We start from the raw sequence: 27,932 nt of genomic DNA on the forward strand, positions 1-27,932 counted from the left end.
CTGTCAAGATAATCTCAGATTGGAGAAGAGAATTTAAACTAAAATTTGAGAGACTTTTGGCATAAGAAAAGCAAAAGAAGGAAGTGCCACGTATTTCTTAGGAAAAATGATTAGAAACTATTATTGGAGCTTCAGATATCTATGTTCCAATTCCCAAAATATAATTGTTTGCCAAAATAAGAAAAAGATCTCAGAAGAGTGTTACCACTGTCTGTCTTTAAGGACTGTCCCTGCTTGCAAGTCCTGCTGCAGCCTACCACAGGTGTGGATCCCATTGTTTGTGGATACGAAAATGGGTCCGGGGGTCCGGCATGAATTGGCTTCTCCATGCCCTTTTTGGAGGGTCTAACTTAGACTTCTGCCCATGTCTTCTCGAACCATGATGAAGTTAGTTTCATTTCTTAGCCCTACATCTGTCGTATGCCAGCATCTTGCCTTTCGCAGGCAGCTGAGGTTTGGGCAAGTTGGTTGCTGAATTGCTGTTATGTTTATGATTCTAACATATTAGGTAGATATGTCTTCTAATATAACTTGAAGAAGGTCTTTAACTACTAAGATCATACCTGTGTTTTTGTGTCCTGTGTTAAAAACATAGATATGATTAAAGTTACTAGATGAGACTAGTAGATGTTTCTGTCTTTAGGGATAGTCTTTAAATAAGCTGCCTGTGGCAAATTATTGGGAGCAATGTAAAGATGTTTCTAGGCCTTCCCTACCAGTTGAGGAAAGAAGTCTTTCGATCTGTGAAGAAGGGTGTAGGAGCTGGTGGTGAGGGTGGAGGAGGAGGAGAGAAGAGGAGGGAGAGATGTCTCCCTTCGTTTACTGTCCCCTCCTGCCTCCCACCTTGGAGCCGACTCGACTACACGTCCAATGTCTGGATCTGTCCTTTCGCCCGTGACCAAGGCCGAACACTCCTCTGGTCTGCCAGTTCATCTCATTCCCATTCCATCAAATTGCAGTTTTCCAAAGGAACTGTTAGTTTATTGAGATCAGATGTGTCTTTTTAATAAAAGTCATAAATTTGGAAAGATTGTTGAATATTCTTGGATTCATAAAGACATTTGTGACACATGTATTCTAACCCGGATACAAGAGACAATGCTAAATTGTATATTTATATATTTATCATCGGTAAAGTCAAAAGGTATGTAGAGACAAATAATTAACTAAAAAATTTACTTTATTAGCATTTTAAATTATTTTAAATTTCAGAGTTTACTAGAGGGGCCAATATAATAACATGAAAAGCACTTTAATTTTTTCATATTTGTCTAGTTAAAAGTATTCTGCAGGTATTCAGAAAACAAAATGTTTTTTGGTTTTTGATTCTTTTTGAGGAAGGTGAGCCCTGAGCTAACCTCCATGCTCATCTTCCTCTACTTTATACGTGAGACACTTGTCACAGCATGGCTTGGTAAGCTGTGTGTATGTCCATGCTTGGGATCTGAACTGGTGAACCCCAGGCTGCCGAAGTGGAGAGTGTGAACTTAACCACTACACCACCGGGCTGGTCCTCCCCAGAAAACAAAATGTTTTAAAAATTATATCCATATTTTCTCTGTAAGAGATGGCTATGGAAGATAATTGAAATTGTGTGTACACATGTTTTTACAATAGCTTGGGTTAGAGTATGCTAATGGCAATATTTCCATTTATTCTATCTGATATTTGGTTTTAATATTTACTCTTTATTCACTTTCTCTTGCTGAGACAGAGAGACATAGGTGAATTTGCTGATTATTATGGAAATGTGAAATGATTTTCTTTTCTAGCCAAGACTTCTTATTTCTAGAAGCCAAAGGTGCTAACTCCACATATTAACTTTAAAGGAGAGCAACTAAAAGAGTTAGTCTTTAAACCCAAGATTTATATACAAAAGATTTCTAAATCAAATGTATCCATGAGCGTACATGTCACTCAAAAAAAGTAAGTGAGACCTGACTCTCTAATCAAGAGAGATCATGTTGTCAGAGACGTGGCAAAATAATACAATTGTTGGTTTTGTTCTGGCGTCATAGTCCCTGCATAGAGATAGAAGAAAATGCTTCTCAAACTTTAATGATCACACCAATCAGCAGGGGATCTTGCTAAAACACAAATTCTGCTTCACTAGAGCTGGGTGGGCCTGGGATTCTGCGTTTCTAACAAGCTTTCAGGGAGCGCTGATGCTCCTGCTCCTTGGACCGCACTTTATAATGTGGATGAGCAATTAGAGTAAGGTTCACGATTCTACATCACTTTTCTTTACTCCTCTTCTGTCCAGCTGTTGGCCTACCTTCTAGGTAGATCAGAGTGAATTCTGATACTAAAAGGATAAGCTGGAGGATCGCTTCTATAAAACTTTGCTGCAGATCAGTCAACTAAAAAGAAGTTACAGGGGCCGCAACAGAAATAATAAGACTATTGGTAACATATGTACTACATGAGTTTCTTGTAGCTTTATATGGTTTTGTTGATTAGTTAAAGGTAGGTAAGTTGGAATTTTCCAGCAAACTATATGTTTATTATCGTTGATATGTTTCAGTAATTTGGCAACAAGGAAAATTATTACTTGGACTGAAAAAAAATAAAGTACATAGGGTATAAGTAAATGATTCAACGCTGTTGTGTGATTTCTTTCTGGCTTATCAAGTGTACACATTTCTTCTGGTGACTAGGTAGCTTATCTATTCCTACGAATGTATGAGTTCCTTGATAGCAAGAATTATAACTCATACCCTCTCTGTGTGCGCTGGAGGGTCCAATGCAGTTCTGGGCGCACAGCAGCATGTTGACCATCGCGCAGCCTTCTCTGCTGTTCACTCTGTTCCACTGCTTTATTTTGCAGACAAGGTGCCTGCCTATGAGGCCTGTCCTGCACTGAAAGCTGCAGTTTGGGGTGCATACGTGCTTCTGGCTTTCACTTCCTGAGGATCATTCGTTTTGAGGTGATTCTGTCCTCTTTACTTTTGCAGAGAGCCTTGTCTACCATTTGAAAAGGATCCTGATAAGAACTGTCGTAGGATTCTCCGGGAACAAATTATGTCACTTTTAGTGCTGTAAACATTTGCTAAATAATTGGTTGAAGTTTAGGAATGAGTTTATTATACCATTCTCTTTTTCGTGTGCATTTGGAAATTTGCATAACCAAAATCTAAAAGAAATAGGGAATCAAACACAGGAAAATATTATTTATGAGGCCAAGCATGTAGAAGAATAGAGAAACTAACGCAGCTACAAAGACGTGCATGTATGTATCCATTGGTTAAGGCATATGTGTGTAATTTGATAGAATTATGAGTTCAAACTCTGACAAAAAGGATTTATTTGAACAATTATTTATTCTCACAGACCAAAAAGGGTCAAGTTTTTAGAAGCTCATCATTATCCTGATCTGCTCAAGTAGGTTAAAAACAGTCAAATGTGAGGGGATATTTTAAAAGGCTACTATGGTGCCTAATGAAATTTCTCTGCTAATTATCAGGATAGAGACCAAGGCTTCAGGTGAGTGGTTATATGGGCCCGTTAGTTGTTTTGGCAGCACTGATGTACTGACTTGCTCTGTCATCTCAAACGTTAGTCACAAAGAGGGACTACCTGAGAATCTGGATTGATTAGTGTGAATCTAATACTACTAGGAGCAAGAAACCTCAATATAAATTGGGTCGGTCAGTCATTCACTTGCTTGAACAACGAACATTAACTATAGGCATGTTTTGTTCAAGACGCTATTCTAAGGACTACAGGAGAAACAAGATACGTTAGGTTTGTTCCTTTCTCCTGTATCTTGTAGTTTAGTTGAGAAGATTTGACTTGTGTATTTAGTGGCAACACAGAGACTGGAATCAGTTCCACCAGAAACATATAAATGAAGGTCTAAGGAAGTGAGGAGGTAGTCAAAAGTACTTTTGCCTGGAAGGATGCTCCATTGATGATCAGTCAATAAGAGTATCTTTATGCTAGAAAGACTTCTAGGTATGTCAGTGTGAGAAATGATATTTTCTGACTTGAAAATATCTTACCTTTTAGACTTTACTTATTTAGGTAGACATTAAGAAACATAAGCAGGTCAAAACGGTGATTTAACATTTGAATACTAGATGTAGCTTATAAACTACTGAGTATACAAATAAAGTTACAAACCAGCATGCACAGTAGGATTCAGAGTTTATAATAATTCATGAGTATATTCATGTATATTTATATATGTCTATCCAGATTTGGGAAATTTTGAGCAAGATATACACCAAACTTTGAGTCATTAAATCTAGGGGATGGAATTGGATGGGTGGAATAGGGAGAAAATTTTACTTCTTAGGTGAGCCTTTGGAGATTTTTACTTATTTTTTCATTTTAGTATTTTTCAAATTCAAAGTGATAATTTCAGTTCCAATGTAGAAATGATTTTTAAAAAGGATCTAGCCCATGTGTCTGTCTTTTGACAAGATAATAAAATCATGTATGGAGGCTTTTCTTATCTTTGGTTTTAAATTTTCATTTTATTTAAGCAAAATACTATGGTATGATTGCATATTGTTGCTTATGTAACAATACAGGAAGGAAAATGCACCAAAATTAAAAGTGTGATTGTGTAAGACTGAAGAGATTATAGGTGATCTATTTTCTTTCCCTTGCATTCTAAATTTTCTATAATGTGATTTTTAAAAATGTTTTGATTAATATTAATTAAAGAATGAAACAAAAAAGTTATCTAAAATACCTTTGCTTACATAATGACACACGTGCGTTTCAAGACTACTACAGGATTAAGTTTATAATGCATTTCAAGACTCTTATAATAAGCTTACAATTAGATATGTCTTATTTCTAAAACATAAATCAATGAAACAACACTATTTATAGATTATACCATATACGAGTAATTAACAGGGTAATGGCTAGCTTTGAGGAGACTGATTGTTCTAAGTAAGCATTGCATTCACATTAAAACCGTAACATGCAAAAGGAGAACATTTCACAAACATCTGCTGAAAGTGTCAAGATGTTTTGGGGTTTTTTCCCTAAAAGTCAATGGTAGAAGCAGGGTTGTAACGCTGTCAGACATCAGCATATTTCTTAGGAAGCACTCATCATTCATTTCCCACTCTTAGCTACCTGACAGCTGCGCATCATGGAAAGGTCAAGGACTCTGCTTGTAGACCCAGGTCCAGCACATACATACTAGATGGATCATCGTTTAGCCTGTTACTTAAGCTCTCTCTGCATCAGTTTGCTCATGTGTAAAGGAAAAAAAAGAAGAGAAAAAAAGATTCCCTAGGTGGAAATATATCTGCTGTATTTTCGTCTAGGAAACCTCCTGCCTCCATTGGGTGAGTGGGTGGGGCAGCTGGGGTTCTTAGAATGAGGGGATGGTTGAGGGGGAGAAAGTAATATTTATTGGATGTCTTCTCTCTGTCAGCAGGGCTGGCTTCATGGGCATGTGACCAGCATAATCACACAGGGCTTCGTGTTTAATAGGGTCCTATGCTTGGTTTAAGGTGCTATGGTCATCAGTGTAAAATTCTTAGTAATTTTATCTTTGATTTTATGATTTTTAAGTGAAGTCAGATAACCCTGAGGTGGTTCTTGGCTGCCAGTTCCTTGCCCCCTGGCTCCCTGGGTCCTCACTGGCCTCCTGGACCACCTAGTGACAGCTGGGGCCCTCCTTTCTTGGCAGGGGCCAGGTGCAAAGAGGATCTCGCTGGCCCTGCGGTGTCTAAGAGCCAGGCCAGGGTATATTTCACGGGGCTTTGGGGCGTTAGACTTTTCCCCACTCCCCATCCAGGTAACTAGTGTGTCCCATCTGCCTTGGGTTGGGGTGTTAGGCTTGTGGGAGGGGAAGAGGCCTGGCTCAGTACCCCCACCCCCAACTGAGGGGCTGGTGTGACAAGACGAGATGCCTGGCGGCTGATGAGCTGTCTGTGTGCAGGTGCTAATACACTCCATAGACCAGCAAGGCCTGGGACACTGTGCGCGGCTGTGCAAGTATTCCTGAGGCCGAGGGAAGGCAACAATAAATAGGAAATTAAAAACATAAACAGTAATTAGCAAATAGCAAATAATAATTCAAAGCAAATTTTGAGGGAGAGGCTATGGAAGAAAGGTAAAGGTTTTGTATGCATTTTGGTATCTGTAATAACACTGTTTACCTGCTTTTTTGAACCATGGACCCCACATTTTCCTTTTCCACTGGGCCCCACAAATTATTTAGCCCGTTCTGTGCATCCAGATGTGCTTTAGGTTGCTGAAAAGATTGGATGAAGTAAGGTGTAATAAGCACCTAGCAAAGGGTCTGGAGTGTGTTCGGTCTTCAAGAAATGGAAAGATTAGAAGTAAATTGTGGGCCTTCAAAATATAAAAACATTAAGAAGCGCATTCTGGAAGGGACAGACAATCCTCCTAGAATCATGAGTGAAGAATCCTTCCATTTCGCTTTCCCTATCTTCAGGGTGGGTGGCTATTTCTAGGGAATGGTTTGTTCCTTTGATATTAGAGGGTTTTTTTCAGGACTCATTCACCAAGTTTTTGCTCTCATTATTTAGAAAGTGGTTTGGCAATGCAAGAGGCCATGCTAAGAGCAATGTGATAGAGGATGAGTGATTGAACAAGTCATTTGCGTGCCCATCCATCTAGTTTGCTGAGCAGTATTTTGATGCTGGTTAAAAGGTAGTCCTGGGAATGTTACAGCTGGAAGGTCTCATAGAGACCCTTTGCCTCACCCTTTCCCTCCTAAGTTGATTTGTTCTTGTTCTCGTGTGTGTGTGTGTGTGTGTGTGTGTGTGTGTGTGTGTTTGATCTTCAACATAGAGAACGGCAAGTGCTGCATGAACCTGAGAAAGGTTACAGGCTTTCAGCAGGAGAAGAAAAAAAAACAAAAAACCCTTAGCCTCTGGGAAGGGAAAATGCCCTGTCTATTTTTCTGTATCAAGAATATTAGTTTAACTAAAAGGAGTTGACACAGCTTCTTGAGAAACATTTTCCAGAAAATTAAGCCTCTGTTTTCTCTTATCTCATTTTCACCTTTGCCACTAACCCATGAGCAGTAAAACTCAGAAATCTTATAAAGCATTATGGCCAATAAAATAATTCATCAGTGTAATACATTTGGTCTGGGGAAATCTATTTTTATCTATTACATGGTACGTGGAGTGCACTGTACTTTCTTCCAAGTAACTTTTGGAAGATATCTGGCAAAATAATTCCATGTGACTAGCAGTTATTTTCTGGAGACTGGTATTGTTTTGACATGGAGAGCATTGAAAACATATGGTCTTTCATGTGTCTTGCCTTGTGCTTTTCTTGAAAATGTTTATATTTGCTTGTGGTGAAATGCATTAAGTTTCATAATCCTGAACAACCTTCTGGTACACAGATTCACTTTCAAGCAGCGTAACTGGGGAAACAGAAGTTTTTACAAAAAGATGAGGCTTTCTTATGTAGCTATGCATTTTATATGACACAGGTGCCAATTTTGGATTTTTTTCCCCTAATGTTTAAATTCCAAAGGAACTGTTATGATAAATTATCTTTATGCCACCTCCTCGATAGCTCCTATCCTTCAAGAATCAATATAAATTTGGCTGGAAATGTCAGCCTGAAAATAATGGCAAAGTCTGCACCCATTTAACCTCACAATGTGGCTTCTATAGTATTCATTGATCCTTGTGATTATGACAGTGAACATTTCCTGTGCATATAGTAGAATGAGATGGCTCCATTGAAAGGTTTTCTTTGACACAGGATGTCTATAAAAAGTACATTTTTCTATATATACCCTAGGATAAGTCTACTGGGCATTATTGCTAATGCTTTCTTCCTTTATGTCCAGAATCAGTAATCTAGCTTTCTCCTTAGCATTTGCCGTATTTAAATCAAGGAAGTAAGAGGTAGTTTGGGCTGTGCTCATCAACAATGGAAAGCCAAAGAAAATTTTGAAGACGTCTAAATGTACATACTTTAAACAGAGAGGTCATTTTCAAGTATCTTGAAATTGAATCTCAGAGATTGCATGCTAGTCGGTCAAGCTTTATATTTTGATTTATTTTATTTTATGCACTATAATTTAACAGAATATATACCATCTTTTAAAGCCACATGCATGCTTCTACTTTCCTGATCTTTGTTTCAGTTGATGGTAAGCAAGCTCAGCCTTAAATGTTCGTTGGTGTTAAATTGATCATGGATTTTATACCAAACTAGACTTTTGAGGCCCAATTACAAGATTGGAAAATACCTTACTGTGTTCAATGTTGAAAGCTTGCAACTTTTCTTTTCAAAACCCGTTATAGTATTTATATAACAAAATATCCCAGTTATGTTTTATTTTCTCAATTTATTAGAATTGTGTCTCTTTAAGAGAACTTCAGCATACCAAAGAAAGATTTGAAGAGACAGTCCCTGCCCCTAAATTTATGGCAACACCAGTTAAAATATCAGTGTAATTATAATGCTCAAATGCTCATTTTATAATGAATGTGGTTTTCAAAAGCATGCAATTTTCCAGTACTTTGGGCCAGTTTTCAAAGAAAAATTATTTAATCTTTATTTGAGGTATTAGTTAAAGGAAAGCAAAACAGCTTGAGTCTAAGCACTTTGGAATTCGTTCAAGACTCAAACTGTTAAAAGTGATTCAATCTGTTCACTGTCTTGGGTTTTGCCGAGATTATCCACCTGTAGTAAATTGAAAAACCAGGAAAGACTGTACTGTTAGAACAGTTTCCAGTTGGCCCATTAAGGGCTTTCTGAAGATATCTTCTCTGAAAAAGATGGGCATGACGTGCACTGTTTGTTCTATTTGTTTTGAGAAGATAATAATAGCAACAAAGAAGCAATCGTCTTAAAGATGTACAAGTCTTCCCATATGGACAGCACATGAATCCTCAAGGTTAAGGCGCTTTGAAAGGGCTTCTTGACTTTATGGAAGTTGCATGGCCACAGGGATGGCAGACTCAGGCCCATACTTATTAGTATCATTAAACCGTTCTTACATCGGCTCTAACTAGAACAGAAACAAGTCATCCAGAACCTGGTTGAAGTGAGGTAATGAATATAATAAGCCTCAGAAGCAAGAGAAATCAGGGCGCCTCCAAATGGCTTAGTTTGATCAGTGATTTAAAATTAGAGGGCTCTGATCTTGAAGCAAGTGATTTAGTGGCATCAGTATTTTCTGATGCTACTCTAAAAACTCTGGCAAGTACTATCTGACTCAGGCAAAGAGGCTGAGAGCAATTTTGATTATCCAGTTTCATTGTGAGCATTTTATTCAAGGAAGAGCTATTAAAACTTGTTAAAAGGACATGCCATAAAGTCTTCAGAAATAATATGGCTCTGTCTTGTAAATTCTTGATATTCTGGATGTACTTTTTATTATGATCTTAATTGCCTGAAATCTATTTGGCATGCTTTGTAATCTCTCCAAGGGGTCCTTGACCATCTCAAGTCAGTAAATGTTCTATGTTTTGAACGAGTTTCTGTTTTAACAGTCGGAGCTAGCCAGTGGAGCAGGTTTCTGAGTCTTCTCCCGAATGCGTTGAGTTCGGAGCTTGGCAGATGGGGAATATTTTTGTAGTGTCAGCCACAAAGAATGGAATATGTTCTAAAGTCAGTGCAACTTTAACTAATTTAGGTCAAATATTTCCAAATACATTTTCAATCCCTCAAATTTAAAGTGATAATAATTATTATAAAAAATATTGTTGAAAAATATCTTTTCTTACTACGAACTGCTCTTCAGTATATCAAGATGAACAGAATTCAGTCGAAGAAGAGCAATCAATGTATCCTTTGAGGAAAAACCATTCTAAGGGTTTTATTTTGTTCCATTTAGAGCCGTTCCTGCTGAATCTAGATATGTGTGAGGAAGCTGGAGACCGGGCCCCATAACCTGTGCTGCACTCCCTCTGGCAAGGTTTGGTCAAGAACTATAACTGAGCCACAAAGACAGATTATATGTCCTAATTTGAGGCACTTTTGAATTTTGTTTTGGTGAAACTTTCCACCACTGCCTCTTGCTTGAATAAAAGGAACTTGACAAAGACAGCAAACTCCAAGTAGATGCTGGCCTCTGTTGAGGAACTAGTACAACTGAGCACAAGAAGCAGCCAAAAGAGGCCCTATGTGATTTTCTTGGCTAGTTAGAAATTTTTCAAAATCATATCTTGTTCTTAGGAAGCGATCTCTAGGCTTACTCTAATGAGAAGGCTTGGAAAATTGCCTTCACCTGATAGCCCCATTTTATCAGTCACTCTGGAACCCAGTACCGGGGAAAATTAACAAAAATCAAGGTCTTCTGTGAAAACACGTGAGACTCTTTTACTCATCCCAAACATATAATTTAAAGGAGTGTAAAAAAAGAATGGAACATTAACACAATACATATTGCAGAATCCACTTCTATAGAGTGTCATAAATTGTCAGACCTGGAAAGTTCTTAGAGCTAACGGTCATTTAGTACAGTCCATTCACCGTCTTTTCTTCTGTGATAAGTAAACTGAGGACTGGGCTGATTCTGTGACATACTTGCCAAGGCTTATTTATGTGACAAGATGCAGAAGTAAGTGGCTACGTGGCAAACTGAGACTTAAAGTCCTATTTCTCTGCCTAATGATCTAATCCTCTTCTTCGTCCTTGAGGAAGATTGTCCCCGAGCTAGCATCTGTGCCAATCTTCCTCTATTCTATACGTGAGATGCCGCCACAGCAAGGCCTGATAAGCAGTCTGTTGGTCCACCCCTGGGATCCGAACCTGTGAACCCCAGGCCAGTAAAGCACAGCGTGTGAACCCAAACACTATGCCACGGGCCTGGTCCCCGACCAATTGTTTTTCTAAAGGGTATTTCCCTATAAAAAGGCATGCCCTTAACCAACCAATATTGCACACACATGACACATGACACCTCATGAATTCCCAAATTAACATGTAAGATGTTTATGCAACATCACATTTTAACAATCTTTTCAACTTTTGATAAAGTTTTCTTTCTTACTAAGTGAACAATTTTTCTTTTGACTGCAGTATAGATGAAAACTGTTCATCAAGTGATTTTATTTCCATAGAAGATATTCATATCATTCTAAGGCACCAAGTCACTGCTGAGTTGAACATGCCAATCTTAGCAACCAATCAGTGCTCTCACTGGCTTCTTTACTTTTATTTCCAGTTTTTGGGTTAAATATTTGGGAAAGAGAGTTGGAAATGGATAATTTCTTTTTTTTTTTTTTTTTACAAGAGAGACGTGTTGAGATAAAAATGCTGACAGTTATGTAGGCTTACTCCCTAGCCAATTTTCTCTTTTGTCTGCATATCATCAACTTTTGTGAGAGGCTGAAAATACAAATGTTAAATTTATTATGCCAGGAGTCTACTGTATCTCTAAGTTAATTAACCTTGTATAAGATCTTCTGACAGAATCCTTTTAATTTCAGGCAGTGCTCCACAATACACCATCTCCCCTATCTATCTATTTATCTATCTGTCTGTCTGTCTATCTATCCATCTATCCATTCATCCAGGCATCAAGACTTTCCTGACTCACCAGTCCTCTCTACCGAGTGATGGACTCTAAGATCAGTAGACAATACTGGAGATAAGTGTACCAGGCATCTACATAGAAACAGAGTTAGACAATCAACGTGCCGAAAGAGAGAGGCCTCTTGGGTGTTTAAGAGCAGATATATCGTATCCCTGGGCCTTTTGGTTCATAATTCCACATCCAGTCTTGAATCCAGAATCACTAAAAGGTTGGCTTAGTTATCACTGTGTTTCTCACTGTTTTTGAGTGGCATTCACATCACATGCTCTCTTTCTACAGTCTTGTTTTTAGTTATTTCTCCCATTCTCATAGCTTCCATGAGCATTTACATGTAGCTACTCCTCAGCTCAAATACATAAAAATTTTTATGAGGCAGTCACTGTGCATTAAATATTTCCTCAGTTAGGCTTCTCCAGGAAAGTAGGATCTGATATTACCTTCATATTGTGGATGAGGAATCTGAGCTCTAGCTGATTCCAAAGCCCATGCTTTTAATTGCTATGGTCTGTTGACTTTCAGGAATAGCTCTATATCTAGATGTATTTCTCCAGTAGGATGCTCAGCAGGCAACACAAACTCAGCATGCCCCAAAGCAAGTGATAATCTTCCTTGGGAAAATCAGCAACAACTTCAGACTTCACTCACTTCTATTTCTGTTAGTGGAACTGCCTTTTACCCTGGTCTGGAATATCAGTGTCATTTTCGATTGCTTGTCTCTTTCTCCATCTCTTCTTCCAATTAAATAACTTGCCTGATTCGATCTCTGCAGTACCTCTGACATGTGTCTTTTTCTTTCCATTGCCACTCATTCCATGGAACTCCAACCTTGTTTATCTCTTACTTGAATGATGAATTGGCCATCTACTTGTTTTTTACACCTCTGTTTTCCCCTTGCAATTAATTTTATTTTTCTTTTCTAGATTAAGCTTCTTAGAGCACACCTCCAATCAGCCACATTTCAGAGCTTTGTCATTTGCTACCAAATGAAGAACAAATGCTTCCAGCTGATGTTCATTGTCTTGTGATCTTCATTTATGGTGGAGGTTAAAAACTCAAATATCTACAGGCATCAGATACACAAGAATTATTTAAAGCAAGGTTTAAGGTGCTGGCCCTGTGCCCGAGTGGTTAAGTTCACGCACTCAGCTTCGGCAGCCCAGGGTTTCGCAGGCTCGGATCCTGGGTGCAGACATGGCACCACTCGCCAAGCCATGCTGAGGCAGCATCCCACATGCCACAACTAGAAGGACCCACAACTAAAAATGCACAACTATGTACCCTGGGGCTTTGGGGAGAAAAGTGAAAAATAAAATCTTTAAAGCAAAGTTTAAGAAAAACTTTTGTCTTGATAACAAAACCACCACAACAGCAACACTAATAATAAAAAGCCAGTCTAGTCATACTAATAAATAGCAACTGACATTTGCAGAGGCAATAGGAAGTGCCAGGAACTGTGGCCATCAACAGAGTTTGCGCCCTGTGCGGAGGTCCGCTTCTGCTCATCTCCACTGATCACTGGTATGTGGGAATGCAGGCCTAGACCTATAGATTTTTCAGGAGAGGCCAAATATTTAGGTTTTTATGTGTAATCTCCCAATATTTGAATACTGGTAACTAATTCAAATAAAACTAACTCTTTCTCTCTCTCTTTTCAGTTAGAAAAGAAAACTAAATAGTGACCAGGACAGACAAGTCACAAGGTGGTTACCTTGAGCTCATGGTCTGCAAGTGTGCTCCCTCTGGATTGCAGTATGTTTCTCTCGCTCTGCTATATAGATTTTATGTTCCATGCCCCCCCTTTCTCCCATCAGGATCTCTAGGTCTTGCCTTTCTGCCTTTCTTCTTATAGTTCTTATCCCCAGGAAAGCCTTCTTTACATCCAATCTGTTGAAATCTTATCAGTGCAGTCTACATTAAGTTCTGTGTCCTCCATAAAGCTCCTCCTGATCTCAGTCAGGCATCTTACTTTCTCACAAACTTTGAGTCATCTCTTTTGTGGCCCATTCCTTATCTCTGCCTTGCATATTAGCTGTTTATACTTACATGCTCCAAATTGAGTATGCGATGCACAAGGTAAGACCATCTCTGGAACTCCACAGTCTTTGCAAATAGCACCTAAATGTAGCTGAAGCTCAATAAATCTGATTTTGAGTTTGCCAAGAGATGGGAGGAAAAGTCTCTGTATTGGGATATTTTTATTTCCATTTAGAATTGCAGCCCATCTGCTTCTTATCAAAAGACAGTAGGTCCATCCAATACTCTTCTCCCTCCATAATCCAGATACCATTTCTACCCTGTCTGTAAGAACTCACTTTTGTGGCACAGAGTGTGACATGGAGTCTGCCTACTTTAAGGAGGAAAAACATCACTGTACAAGAAGATCATCTGGTATATGGAAAGTTGATCCTAGCCAGGATGATGCTCCTATTGCTTTCTCAATAAAAAGACAACAGATTTGCTCATCTTTGTTCTCTTTTAGAACTCTTTTAATTCCTCTTTCAGTCATTATGTAGTTTCACTCAATCTTCATAGTCCGTGTTCTGAACCTGAACTTTCTCTGCTATACCACACAGAGTTCTGAAGTACTACTGATCAAATAACAGGCCATCAGGCAGCTGCCATATAGCAAATAAATGACCCCAGGGCACACTGCAAACTTAGTCATGCATATTTAAGAGCACTCAGCCTGTGCACACTCTTATTGATGAATGATAAATGCTTTGACATACCTATACCATCATAGCGTTAAAAAATAAACCTGCCACAGTAGTTAGACCCTTGAGAAACTTTCAGATGTAGAAAAGCCTTTATAGAAAGTGTACTCCATGATAATGCTGATGCTTAGGAGTATCCTAAATCTTGTGCTACTGACTTACCAGGTTGGAGGTTTTAGTTACAGTTTAAGAAACTTCACTCAAGCCAGGAGATACCCTAAACTATATTTTAGTGAGGAGAGTTGTAGTTCTGTTTATATCTAACATAATAGACATCAAGGGATTACAAAAAATATTCAGTGTTACAATAATCATTGAAAGATTCAAGGAAATCTAAAAGAAAAATGGCCATTTCCCAACCGCCTAACACGTAATCACTAATTTGATTTCTTGTTTCCTTTCAGCATTTCTCCAAATCTGCAAATACTGTTTACCTAGTATTATAGATTTTTTTTTTCCTTTTTCTCCCCAAAGCCCCCCAGTACATAGTTGTATGTTCTTAGTTGTGGGTCCTTCTAGTTGTGCATGTGGGATGCCGCCTCAGTGTGGTTTGATGAGCAGTGCCATGTCCACGTCCAGGGTTCGAACCAATGAAACACTGGGCCGCCTGCAGCGGAACACGCGAACTTAACCACTTAGCCAAGGGGCCGGCCCCGTGTTTACCTAGTATTAAACGTACTTTATGAAAACATGCTTAACTGCTATTTTGTTTTGTTAAATATTTCCTAACTTAAGAAAAATGGTCCTCATATATTCCAGCAGATTCTTGCTTCTTTCAATGGGAAGTGATCTATAGATATAATAGGACCTAAACATGTATATTCTCAGGCATTTAGTTTTTCAAGGGATCAAGAAAAAATCATAAAATCATAAAGCAACAATGATATCACCAATCATAAATATAGGCTCTCACTTCAATAGTTTATTATCTCCAATGCTAGAAACACAATCCTGAGATGAGTATGCAAAATAGAGATTCATACGGTAGCTAAAGAAATATTGCAAGACAGATGCTGGCCAGTATTCATCTTTAAACAGGCTTAAATTGTATTCATGAAGAATTTGACTACTCTTAAGAAGAATTGGCCCAGATGTCTATCTGTCAGTCATGAGTTACTTGTGGTCCAGGGGGTTTCCTGAGTGAATAGTAGGAATTCTCTGAGGTGGAGAGGCTGACAGGGCCATCTTCCGAGCTTGTTAGTATTCATATTTTGCACAGTATTGAAGTTTTGTGCATTCAGTTAAGTAGGTTTATGGATTATATTTGTTAAAAAAAATTTAACCCTTACAAAATGGACAAGTGGCTTATAAAGACTTCAGGAAAGAAACAGAGGGTTGAAGATAATATAAGCCAAGCAAATTTTGACAAACATAAAAATTCTTTTGCATAATTAGTGGGTGATAAGGAGACATAAGTATCACGATTTATGTTGATATATTATTATTTTATTTATTTATTTTTGATGAAGATTAGCCCTGAACTAACATCTGCTGCCAATCCTCCTCTTTTTGCTGAGGAAGACTGGCCCGAGCTAACATCCGTGCCCATCTTCCTCTACTTTATATGTGGGATGCCTACCACAGCATGGCTTGTCAAGCTGTGCCATGTCAGCACCCGGGATCCGAACCAGTGAACTCCGGGCCTCGAATCGGAACATGTGCACTTAACCGCTGTGCCACCGAGCTGGCCCCTTGATATATTACTAAAGTATTTTTCATTCTCAATAATTCCCTGTTTTAAAGGCTACCCCTGCCCGTTGAACTTCAGGGTGACATGGGGCAGAGCAGAATGTCTGCTATCGTGACCAGGAGCAGTGAGGCTGTGAGCAGCCAGCCTGGGGACCTGAAAGCCCCTGGGGATGGGATGTGGCAGCTTGTGCCAGGGACTTCAGAAAGTGACACTGGAGAGGCCATGTGTTGAGGGGACTAATGGAGCCAACATGGTTGGATATTAGCTGGGGATTCAATGGATGCTCATCCCTGCTACCCCTCTCTCCTCCTCTGGTACTTTATAACTCCCTACTCACAGCTCCAACGAAGAAAGAGCAGAGGGAAGAGTGAGAGGAACCATGGATCGACTGACAGAAACTTTAGCCACTTTGTGGAATTGGGGGCTTAAAAAAGAAATTACAGTCATCTACAGAAAACTAAAGACTTTCTTTTTTTGCACATCTGAGTTAGTAGCCTGAAATGGTACGAGGTCCGTTATACAGAGAGCAGTTTCAATTCCCCTTTGTTTATCTTCCTGTTTCTAGACTAGTGGTTCCCAAATCTGTCGACATATTGGTATCACCTGGGGAGTTTAAAAAACTACCAGTGCCTGCGTCCCAAACACAGAGATTGTCATTTAAGTTGATCTGGAGTGTGGCCTGTGCTTTATAATTTTAAAAAGATCTTAGGCGATCCTCGTGTGCAGACATTGGCTTACTCTTACACTTTGATTTAGGAAGGCGTTCATGGATTCTTAAAGTTCAGATTGCTGGAAGCGTGACAGCCCTCGGTGCCTCCCCTGTTACAGCACACACCATTCTGCAATCTCCTTCTCCAATCACTTGGCTGCATCCCCTACAGGACTGTGAGCTGCATGAGGGCAGGGGCCTTGCCTTTTTGCTCACCATTACTCTCCAGCATCCGGCACAGTGCCGGGCATGTAGAAGATACAGAATAATTATTTATTGCATGAGTGAAGGAATGACATGGGTCTTTACCTGCTTTCCTACTTGTTATCCCCCACTCCTAGCTCCTCTTGAATTAGAAAGCTCTCTGAGTGAGAACAGATGAGTCTTGAAGCGTGGCTCCAGGAGTGACCATTGAGGAAACGTGCACATGTGCTCCTCAGCTGAACTCCTTGACAGCACTGTTGGGAGATTATGATCCAAGGCCAAGTCTGTTGTCATCATCTTCTTAAAGTTCTGGGAAGAGAACATTTCTGCCTTTCCATTTCTGGAATTAGTCAAGACCATGCTATGTAGAGTGAATAATTAGTTACATGATTATGAATGGTTTTGTTAGCTTGGCTCAAATTTCTGGCTTTCTGTTTTTGTGTTCTATATATTGGTCACCCATGATGTTTTATTGACATTTACTACATCTCTAAATTATATATTCTTTGTTCAATTACCAGGAATTTGGTTGATCACAATAGCGAATTTTAATTTTAAACTTAAAATTACTAAGTGCAAAGCATAATATGCCTAAAGCTGTGCTTTTCTATAGCATTTAAATCTAAATGTAGGTAGTAATAATTAGAAGATTCATGAATTTCAAAATCTTTCTTCTAGAGTCTTTTTTAAAACCATTTTGTGTGATACATTTTCTTTCTGATTGTACCTACAAATGGAAATACACATTTCATTTTTAAAATTCGACAGTGGACTTTATTCTCCTCCATCTGATTAGTACCTCTCACTGGGAACCTGGAGCCCGTGGCGTGTGCAGCACCTTGTGATCTGGGAAATAAAGGTGATTGGCAAAAAGAAAAAGAAAGTAAATAGGCTTCTCTAGTTTTTTTGTTTTTTAAATCTGTCTGCTATTTCTGCTATCTCATTAAGCTCCCCAAACACTTGGTGAGTCTTTGAAGGCATCAGCAATGGTGTCCGTTGCCTACTCAGCAGCAATCACCATAGTAGATTTTGTAAAATGTGAAACACTCTTCTATTTTGTGAAATTTTATCTTTTGACATTTACTGTAAAAAATAAGGCAATGATATGTGGAGTAACTCTCATAAGATACCAAGTACAACACAAAATACAACAAGGAAAGTCGTAAAAGCAAATAATGCACTCACCACTAATCTTTTAAAACGAGCTGCCGTCTCTTCTGGACCCCAGATGCCTGGAAATGGATTAATAATAATTCTTGGTTCAGGACACACTATCATCATTTGAATAAGCATGGCCTTCCTTTGTTTGTTTGTTCTTTTGAGGAAGATTAGCCCTGAGCTAACATCTGCTGCCAATCCTCTTCTTCTTTGCTGAAGACCACTGGCCCTGAGCTAACATCCATGCCCATTTTCCTCCACCTTATATGTGGGACCCCTGCCACAGCATGGCTTGACAAGCAGTGCATAGGTCTGCACCTGGGATCTGAACCGGCAAACCCCAGGCCGCCGAAGCGGAACGTGCGAACTTAACTGCTGCGCCACCAGGCGGGCCCCTTCTTTTTTTTTGTTTGTGGGTTGTCGCCACAACATACTTCCAAAGAGTGATGTAGGTCTCTGCCTGGATACTGAACCCGGGCCACTGAAGTGGAGCGTGCTGAACTTAACCACTAGGCCACGGGGCCAGCTCCCCAAATGTGTTTCTTTTGTATGAAATACTTAGTCCTGTCTTTTTTCCATTTTTCTATTTTTTTTCTTATTGATCTGTATGACTTTTTATATATTCTTGATGCTATCACCTTCAGTTGTGTGTTGCATGTACTTTCTCCCATTTGGTGACTGGTCTTGTCATTTTCTTTAAATGTCTTTTAATTTTCATATGGTCAAATGTATCAATATCTTTATGAATTAAGCCACTTTATATACAAACATATACACACGTAAAAAGGTGGTATTTGATTATATATATTCATATATAGCCATCCCTGGTAGTCTAGTGGTTAGGGTTCATTGCTCTTACTGCCATGGCCCAGGTTCCTTTCCCAGTCAGGGAACCATACTACCTTCTGTTGTCATACTGTGGTGGCTGCATGTTGCTGTGATGCTGAAAGCTATGCCACCAGTATTTCAAATACCAGCAGGGTCACCCATGCTAGACGGGTTTTGGTGGAGCTTCCGGACTAAGACAGACTAGGGAGAAGGACCAGGACTCTCACTTTCGAAAACACTAGCCATGAAACCCCTATGAATAACAACCAAGCATTGTTGACATAGCGCCGGAAGTTGAGAGGATGGCGCAGAAAGACTGGGCAGCGTTCCACTCTGCCGTGCACAGGGTTGCTAGGAGTCGGAATCTATTCCATAGCACTAACACCTATATATATGTGTGTGTATATGTGTCTATATATTTCCAAATATTATTTTCATGATTCCAAAAACAAGTTATTTGTTGAATGGGGGACCAAAAGTTTTATACACATTGATTACAAGTTATTTTCAGAATTGAGAATTGTTAGAAGAAAAATTGCATCTTAGTATTGAATAAATAGTGTGCTCTCCATTTGTTTATTACATGTTATGTGCAAAACTCCAACTTAAAGAATCAACTGATACTTTACAATTTAGCCTAGACCAAAAAATTATACATTACACACAATAAGAATGTGTATTCTTTCTAGATATGGTATGTCCTGATATTTATTTCATATATATGTATATTTATAGGCAGATAACTAATGATGACTCTAAAATGTAAGAAACCACTACATAATACCTTCTGAGTCATAAAAGAATCATGGTTAACTCTTACTGAGTATTTGCTACAAACCAGGCACTATTCTAAGCACCTCACAGGCATTAATACATATAGTTCTCACAGCCACCCTATGAGGTAAGCACCGCTATTACCATTTACACATGACACCATTTACATGATAAAATTGTGATGGAGGTCAAGGAATTTGCCCTGGTTTTCCTGGGAAACAGTGGAGCTAGAATCTGAGCTCAAACTATCAGGACACTTGTGAAAACTAAAGGGAGGGCTTATTCAGAATACCCTAGGACCAGAGGTGTAAACTCACAGGGAATCAGGGCAATGGATAAGTGGCCACCTAGGCACGCAACATATAGAAAGCAACATCTTCTAAGGATTTTTACCACTTTGGAAATAGTGGATATAATCTGTTTCCTATGGGTCTTGACATCCTTTGATATGTGAAAATTTACGGCTAGTCACTTTCTACTTAGCCTTGAGCATTCATTCACACACATAGGCATCAACACAGAGCAAGACGGAGTGCCTGGAGCCTCGCCAAAGTGGGCCTCAAACATTCCTTGCTCTGTCTCCTCCACGATGGCCTGGATCTCAGCCACGGAACTCTCTGTGCTAAACATGTCTGTGTCAAAAGAGTAGGTTGTCACACTGTGCTCTCTTTAGATAGAAACTGATACCACGTATTCAAGCCTTTGCTCAGTATAAGAGGAAGGAAAGAGACATGGTGTTTTTGAAATATAGCTCAAAAGTGAGAAGCATTGAAGCTGAGATTATGGGATTTCCAAGTCCTCATTTGGCTTTTCTGCTGATTTATGATCAGAAAAATTGCTGCTTAAAAAAAAGTCAGTGAGCGAGAACAAATTAACATCAGTTTTCTTAAAGCACCCTGAAAAGTATAGTGTGTTGTATAAGTGGCCATCATTTACTATTTTTTGTAAAGGTAAATTAATGTAAGGTTCCTCTTTCTTTGTCTAACTTATTTAATTGGGCCCCTTTTAAGACCAAATGTTTTACATATTTTTTAATTTTTTATATATTATGACGTTTTGACATCTTAAAGTCTCTGCCCTTCTGGGGCTAGCTAATTCTTAGAGACAGCAGAAGGCCCAGCCAGAGCATGCCTTTGATCTGCAAACCCATCCAGAGCCAAGCCTCCTCTATCTGGCCCATCCACCCCCAGAGCAATAGTCCTCTACCTTAATCACCTCCAGGCAACTGGAGAACCATCCTTACAGCCCACAGCCTGCTGAAATTATTCGAAATAGACAATCCTAAACAGGTTACCTGCCTGGCTTCTTTTCCCACAGAAATCTGAACAAAGGTGGAGGCCGAAGCTGCACTCTCGCTACTCTCTTCTGCTTCCTGACCACCCCGGGGTTTTTTCTTGTGGCCCTGCATGGCATGCCCCGCCTTGCCTCTTATCTCTAGGACCTGTGAGTATAATAAACTTTGTCTTCCTGAGTCTCTCCTCTGTCTCCTTGTGGCCACCCCTGACTGACCACCTCATAAAGCAACACAGAACAGGCCAGAAATTTGAAAAAGGAAAAACTTAAAAATCAAGTGAAAGAGGGGCATCAATGGAATATTCTAGAGGGTGGGGAGTCACTCTCCAACAAACAGCAGCAGAATGTCCTTCTCAGACATTTGCTCATCGGACTGTCAGCAGCTGAACCTGCCGCTAACTCCCAACTCCTCGTCTGCACGACTGCCACATGCTGTTGTCTGTGGATGAGGAATGACAACTGTGTGCAGTAGAGAGAAAGAACGGTAATGCATCAAAGTAACACTTTTCTATTAGGATTAGTCCTGATTCAAGCGCCATTCATTTAGAGAAGCACTACAATTGAAAAGGAAAACTTGAAACTTTCTTTTATCTAATAGGTTTCTTGATGGTGATTTTTGATTAAGTGCTTTTATTGATTCAACAGTATTAACCTCGTTGACTAAAGCATCTACACATATGAGAAGAATCTGATCATTATCTCCTAATGAGCTATGAGTGATTCCTTGGCATTTCCTTCTTGGCTTGATGCAGAAGCCAGGATATTTGGCTTAACACTGGACTTCATTTCTCTTAGCCATGTCCGGAAACAGAAGCTCTTAAATGGAGCCACAGTAATTAATCACGGAGATCTCAGGCTCCTACACATAACAGGTGCTTGCTAAGTGTTTGTTGAAGGAACAGTAGGAGTCATCGATTATTTTTAGACTACGATATGTGATCCTTATTTATCATAATATTTTTCTGAATATTGACATACTTGAAGTTCAAATGAGAAAAGAATCTAGCTTCTCCATTGTAGAATGACAGTTATATGTTGAGTTTATCTTAAAGCTATTTTTTACTTAATGGCTGAGTTTTACTCATAAGTGATACATTTTTAACCTGTTATCAATAACATTAAAGAAATAATTTGCAGAGAAGTACACCTACCCCTATATTTTCATTTCAAATGGAGACTTGGCTACTCAGGATGCTATTCCAAAACTTTCATTTTGGTTGTAAATTACAAATTTATTTGATTATTCACTTGGGATATTCAAGAAATTATTTGGAGCCTTCTTTTTTTTGTTTGTTTTTTGGCCATTTTTTGGTGTGCAATTCAAATGAAATTCTATTTAACAAAGGCATATTTTTGAATTTTAAGAGCTATACAAGCCAGGTAAAAGCACATTAGCCCCAGGAGATCACTATAAAACTCAGACTTAAAATTAATTCCTCAAAACACACAAAAAATACAAGTCCCTATAGCTTATGGCAGCCATCAAAAACCAGTGATATATTGTTCTTCTCCATGAAGTCACTTCACCACCAGCAGGTTTTAGTTAACATTATTACGATAGTGAATGACCCTAAAGAGGGCTCCCTTGTTTATTTGAGGCTCCTTCCTAATAACCTACAGCTGTGTGAACACCATCAGCTGTGGGAGTTTCTGATATGGGCACATTAAAAGTGTTGGTATGTCACTCCATATGGTTCTTATGGCCTTCCTTTGACGATGCATAATATTCCATCAGTCCCGCTGTCAATGGCCAATTCCTCAGCTGGGCTGATGACTTGAAAACCTACTCACCAGTCTTTAATTGTTTCTCATTGTTGCTTCTAAAAAGCCAGCATCTCTTTGTTTGCAGTGGGTAAGAAATGAAGAGACACTCAGTTCAAATTAAAACAGCTGAGGTTCTGAACAGGCCAATCCCCTGAAACCTCAGTAAACTTTTGTATTCACACACTCAAGTCCACTTGGTTGTGTGGATACAACGCAATCTGGAGTTGTTATTGCTTTGATTGAGTGAAAATGTAATCATGCCTTTGCAAGAGAGGCCCCAAGGGCAGCACTGGGCACAAATTTAAGGAGGGATCTTATTTTCTCGCCTTGAAATGGAGGTGTTTAACTTTCAAACTTGATTTTGAAGAAAGCAATGAACATAAAGAGCTAATGGCAGTTTTACTGTAAAACTTTAATTTAGAAAGAATTAGTGGGATCATTACATCTTTTATTTGGGAAAACAAAGGCATTACTGAAAAATAATGTACCTACTACATGTAAAATTAAATAGAACTTAAAGGGAAAAGGAAATAAATATGCAAAACCTAATTCTGTAACGAGGTCCAAGTTTTATTCTTTTAATCTTTTATTTTGCTACTAAATCTTAATTTAGGGTCAGTCTTACAGAGCCTTAGCAATTTATTGCTTAAAATGTTAGAGGAAAACAATGTGTTGTCATCGTCGTTGGATTTTAGACATTTGCGGGTTTTTATTAATTGGAAAATGCTTTTGTTTTAAGAAGGATGGTAGAAAGGAGACAGTTTCTGGGGAAGGTAGTTTAGAACAATTGCCCTCGTATTTTCAGACTTTTCTTATCTATAAAAATTTATTTAATTTCTCTATGTTTCTGTTTACCTGCTTTCAATAGAAGGCAGAAAAACACCAAATTAACTCTAGGAAATGAGGAATGTCTTTATAGCTATGTATAAATACTGAGCCAATAATTCTAAGGCCTGTAACGAGTGATGCCAAAACAAACGAATAATAAAGATTATTCCTATTTCATGAGGTGTTAGTGTCTGTGAAATATTCCTAATCTTCAAAATCAATTAAGGCATATTTTTAAATGGAAGCTCAAAGCTGAAGACTAAAGAACATTAGTGGAACTTCCTTTACCCAGAATTAATGGGCCTTGATGCTGTTGGAATTCTGAGAAAAAGGGTATCATTCTACAATCCTCAACCCTTTAATTATACAGCCACTTTGTTGTAATGGTCTCCTTACGTGTCTGAGGGTTCACTTACACTGTGGCGGCCACATGGCAGGATTATCTCTTACTGCTTTGTCTTTCCTCATAATTTCATGTCTTCCTCAAGGGTAGGAATGATACATACTTTCTTAAGTAACTTTTCTGTTATACCTTACAAATAAACCTCAATAATTGACCCCTCAAATCTTTTCTTACGTAATGTAAGAAATGTAATGATTGTTCTTTAAAATACTCCCTTGAAGTTGGAAAGCAGGTGGGAAGAAGGTGCTTTATTCACTTATTAAACTGTTGTCTGCAACGTGTGGACTTATTTAACATACATCTTACAAAGCAGGATGCTAAGAATTGCCTGAATCAGGATAGAAGAGTAAACATTTGAAATTTGATAATTAAGAGGGTTTATTAAATATTGGCAAACAGCTACTTAAGTGTAAAATATAGAGATCACATATACAACACAGTGAGTCACCTGGTCTCTTAAATTCTTTAGCCAGCATTTAGTTATCAAGCCTCTTTGTGGTTTTATTTCGTAAAACATTGAAAAAGAACAGAAAGAAAGGTAAGAAAGACCACAAGGTGAAAATTAGAAAGATGTCCAGCACAATAATTTATTGCTTTTTTTCATACGATGGTATTGGATCTGTTTTATCTGCGGTTGGAATAAAATTATGATAGAGTCAAAAACCATGCCTTCCCACCCAGATATTCCCTAACATGTTCTAATGGAGGACATGCACAAAGGGAGTGTCTCTCTTGTTTAGATACACCTTAATCAGTGAGTTTTGTTATAAAAATAAGGCCCCCTAGCAAGAGTGAGGAGATGAAGAATAGGAAAACCATTTCACAATAAAAAGTAGGAATTTTGGGAGTTCAGGGAAGCTGGAAATTCAGTCACTGAAAAAATGAGGGTGTTAGAACAACTGGATATCCACATGCAAAAAATGAGCCCCAACATGGCCTTTATACCCTTTACAAAAATTAATTCAAAATGGATCCTAGACCTCACTGTAAAATACAAAGCTATAAAACTCCTAGGAGATAACACAGGAGAAAAATCTAAATGACCTTGGGTGCGGCAGTGACTTTTTAGATAAAACACCAAAGGCACCATCCATGAAAGAAATTGATAACTTGGGATTCATTAAAATTAAAAACTTCTGTTCTGTGAAAGATGATGTCAAGAGAATGGGAAGACAAACCACAGACTGGGAGAAAATATCTGCAACTCAACAAGGAGAAAAGCAACTCAATTAAAAAATAGGCAAGAGACCTGAACAGACACCTCACCGAGAAGATATACAAACAGCAGACAAGCGTACAAAAAGATGTCCAACATCATATGTCATTAAGGAATTACAATTAAAACAATGAGATACCAGAAGACACCTATCAGAGTGGCCAAAATCCAAACCACTGGTGACACGAAATCCTGGGAAGGATATGAAGCAAGAGGAACTCCCATTTATTGTAATCAGATGCAAAACGGTGCAGCCACTTTGCAAGACAGCTTGGCAGTTTTTTGTAAAACTAAACGCTCTTACCACATGATCTAGCAATTGTGCTCCTTGGAATTTACCTTAATGAAGTACAATATGTCCACACAAAAGCCTGTGCAGGGATGTTTACAGGAGCTTTATTCATAATGGCCCAACCTGGAAGCCACCGAGATTTCCTGCAGAGGGTGAATGGATAAACAAACTGTGGTGCACCCAGACAATGGCATATTCTTCAGCTCTATAAAGAAATGAGCTGTTAAGCCAGGAAGAGACATGGAGGAACCTTAAATGCATATTACTAAGGGAAAGAAGCCAATCTGAAAAGGCTACATTTTGCATAATTCTGACTATATGACATTCTGGAAAAGACAAATCTACAGAGAAAATAGAAAGATCAGTGGTTGCCAGGGATTGGGAGAGGGAGGGATGAATAACAGGGGGAGCACAGAGGATTTTTTGGGCAGTGGAACCATTCTGTGTGATAGTACAGTGGGGGATATGTGTCATTATATGTTTGTCAAAACCCATAGAATGTATAACACCAAGAGTGAACCCTAATGTCAAGTATGGATTTTCAGTAAAAAATGATGTGTCAGTGTAGGTTTGTGGGTTTTAACAAATGGACCCCTGTGGTGCTGGGCGTTGATAGAGGAAGAGGTTGTGTGTGCATGGGAGCAGGGGGTATATGGGAACTCTCTATGCTTTCTGCTCAATTTTGCTGTGAAACTAAAATTGCACTAAAGATTAAGCCCATTTAAATGGCTGAGGACATTTAAAGAACAGGACTGATATTTTATCTCAAGATACCTGTTAAGCCATGAGCTGCTCTACCTCTCCCTCTATTGCCACAGACCTCCTCTGAAGGCAGCTCCGTGTATCCTCAGGTTAGTGGTAATTTGGGGGAGTAGAAAGCTTGGGATGGCACAGCAGTGAAGCATGGAAAGGGCTTGCAAGAAGAATCAGGGCCTGGCGAGAGAACCCGTCAGAGAAGCAGCTGCCAGGCGGATGCTCAGGAGAGAATTCCCAGAAAGATACTCGGGAAGGTAACTCTTGGAGATTGCACCGGGGGCTGGGACGCTGGTTGGTAGAAAGCTGGCATCTGCTTCCATACCTGTGCAAAGGATCTACTTTACTTTGCATTTCGTAATGCTTCTTTTTGAGTAGATAGGGCTAACACACTGAAGAAACCAGTGTTAGGCACGTAATAGATACTGTATCAAGTCGTAAGTGAATGGAGAAAAAACGAGGCAAACGACAAAAGATGGATAAAGGTGTTAAACATAAATATTTCATTAATTTTTCATTTTTTTGAAAGCGACATAGCAATTTTATAAGGAGGACATAAAAATGAGCAGATTTTTTTTTTTTTTTTTTTAAAGATTTTGTTTTTTCCTTTTTCTCCCCAAAGCCCCCCGGTACATAGTTGTGCATTCTTCGTTGTGGGTTCTTCTAGTTGTGGCATGTGGGACGCCGCCTCAGCGTGGTCTGACGAGCAGTGCCATGTCCGCGCCCAGGATTCGAACTAACGAAACACTGGGCCGCCTGCAGCGGAGCGCGCGAACTTAACCACTCGGCCACGGGGCCAGCCCCAAAAATGAGCAGATTTTAAGTTAATGTTTATGAATACATGAAGAAATAAAGAATATGGAAGGAAATAGAGAGTCTTTTTTTTAAAATCTAAACTGTGACATAAGGAAATCTCATAGTTCAGTCAACTAGAAGGGAGATAACACAGCGTCCAGGCATTTCTTAATTGGAAATTTCTTTTTCTCAGCCCAAAAAGAAACTTTCCATCTGTTCTAGCATCTGCTTACTGTGGTATAAGAATTTCTCCAATTTAACAAGTAGGTGTGACAATTGTGACATCTGGGAATTTTTATAAGGACACATGAAAAAGAGTTAAGGTAGCTGGTAACTGATCTCATAAGCTTTTCACAGATTCCTTCTAGACACACAGAATTAAAGTAGCTCATCATGTGGCACTTTCATACCTCTTTTTTAAAAAGAAGGTTTGAATTGACATAATATTGGAATTGTGCTTATTATTTTTTAACCCATTTATCATGAGAAGAGCAGAAATATGTTTGCCCAACCGCAGGCCACAGCAGGATTTAGGAGATGTGACTTCTAGGTCTGTTTGTGGGGCTAATCGGAAAGTGACTTTTGAAAAGTTGCCTTATTTCTCTTTTACTCAATTTGTCCACTGGTAAAAATGCAAATTTAAATACCTGCCTATTCCGAATATACTGGAAGTTTGAGGAAGAATAATATACTAGAAATATAGTTGCCGTGGTCAGAATGTTTGTGTCCCTCTCATCTTCCTGTGTTGAAATCCTAATGCCCAATGTGATGGTATTAGTGGGTGGGGCCTCTGAGAAGTGCTTAAGCTGTGAGGCTGGAGCCCTCATGAATGGGGTTAGTGTTTTATACAAGAGGCTTCAGAGAGATCCCTAGGCCTTCCACGGTGAGAGGACACTGTGGCAAGGCACAGGCCGTGAACCAGGAAGCAGGCCTTTACCAGAACATAACTATGCTGACACCTTGATCCTGGACTTCCCAGCCTCTGGAACTGTGAAAAATAAA

At 39.0% G+C, this 27,932-nt stretch overlaps 2 long non-coding RNA genes across 19 annotated transcripts in view; one reads left to right on the forward strand and one right to left on the reverse strand.

Moving 5' to 3' along the window:
* The window catches only part of LOC139045131 (uncharacterized), a 62,455-nt gene extending 41,558 nt beyond the window's left edge, over nt 1–20,897 (reverse strand). For both annotated transcript variants that reach the window (XR_011502901.1, XR_011502900.1), the window contains exon 1: nt 16,932–20,897. This is a non-coding gene — a long non-coding RNA (uncharacterized lncRNA). The remainder of the gene's footprint in view (nt 1–16,931) is intronic.
* The window catches only part of LOC106826603 (uncharacterized), a 278,032-nt gene that overhangs the window by 45,119 nt on the left and 204,981 nt on the right, over nt 1–27,932 (forward strand). For all 17 annotated transcript variants that reach the window (XR_011502890.1, XR_011502886.1, XR_011502892.1 and 14 more), the window contains exons 4-5: nt 2,828–2,927; nt 20,904–21,363. This is a non-coding gene — a long non-coding RNA (uncharacterized lncRNA). The remainder of the gene's footprint in view (nt 1–2,827; nt 2,928–20,903; nt 21,364–27,932) is intronic.

This window comes from Equus asinus, chromosome 4 (assembly GCF_041296235.1).
Source record: "Equus asinus isolate D_3611 breed Donkey chromosome 4, EquAss-T2T_v2, whole genome shotgun sequence".
Taxonomy (NCBI): Eukaryota; Metazoa; Chordata; class Mammalia; order Perissodactyla; family Equidae; genus Equus; species Equus asinus.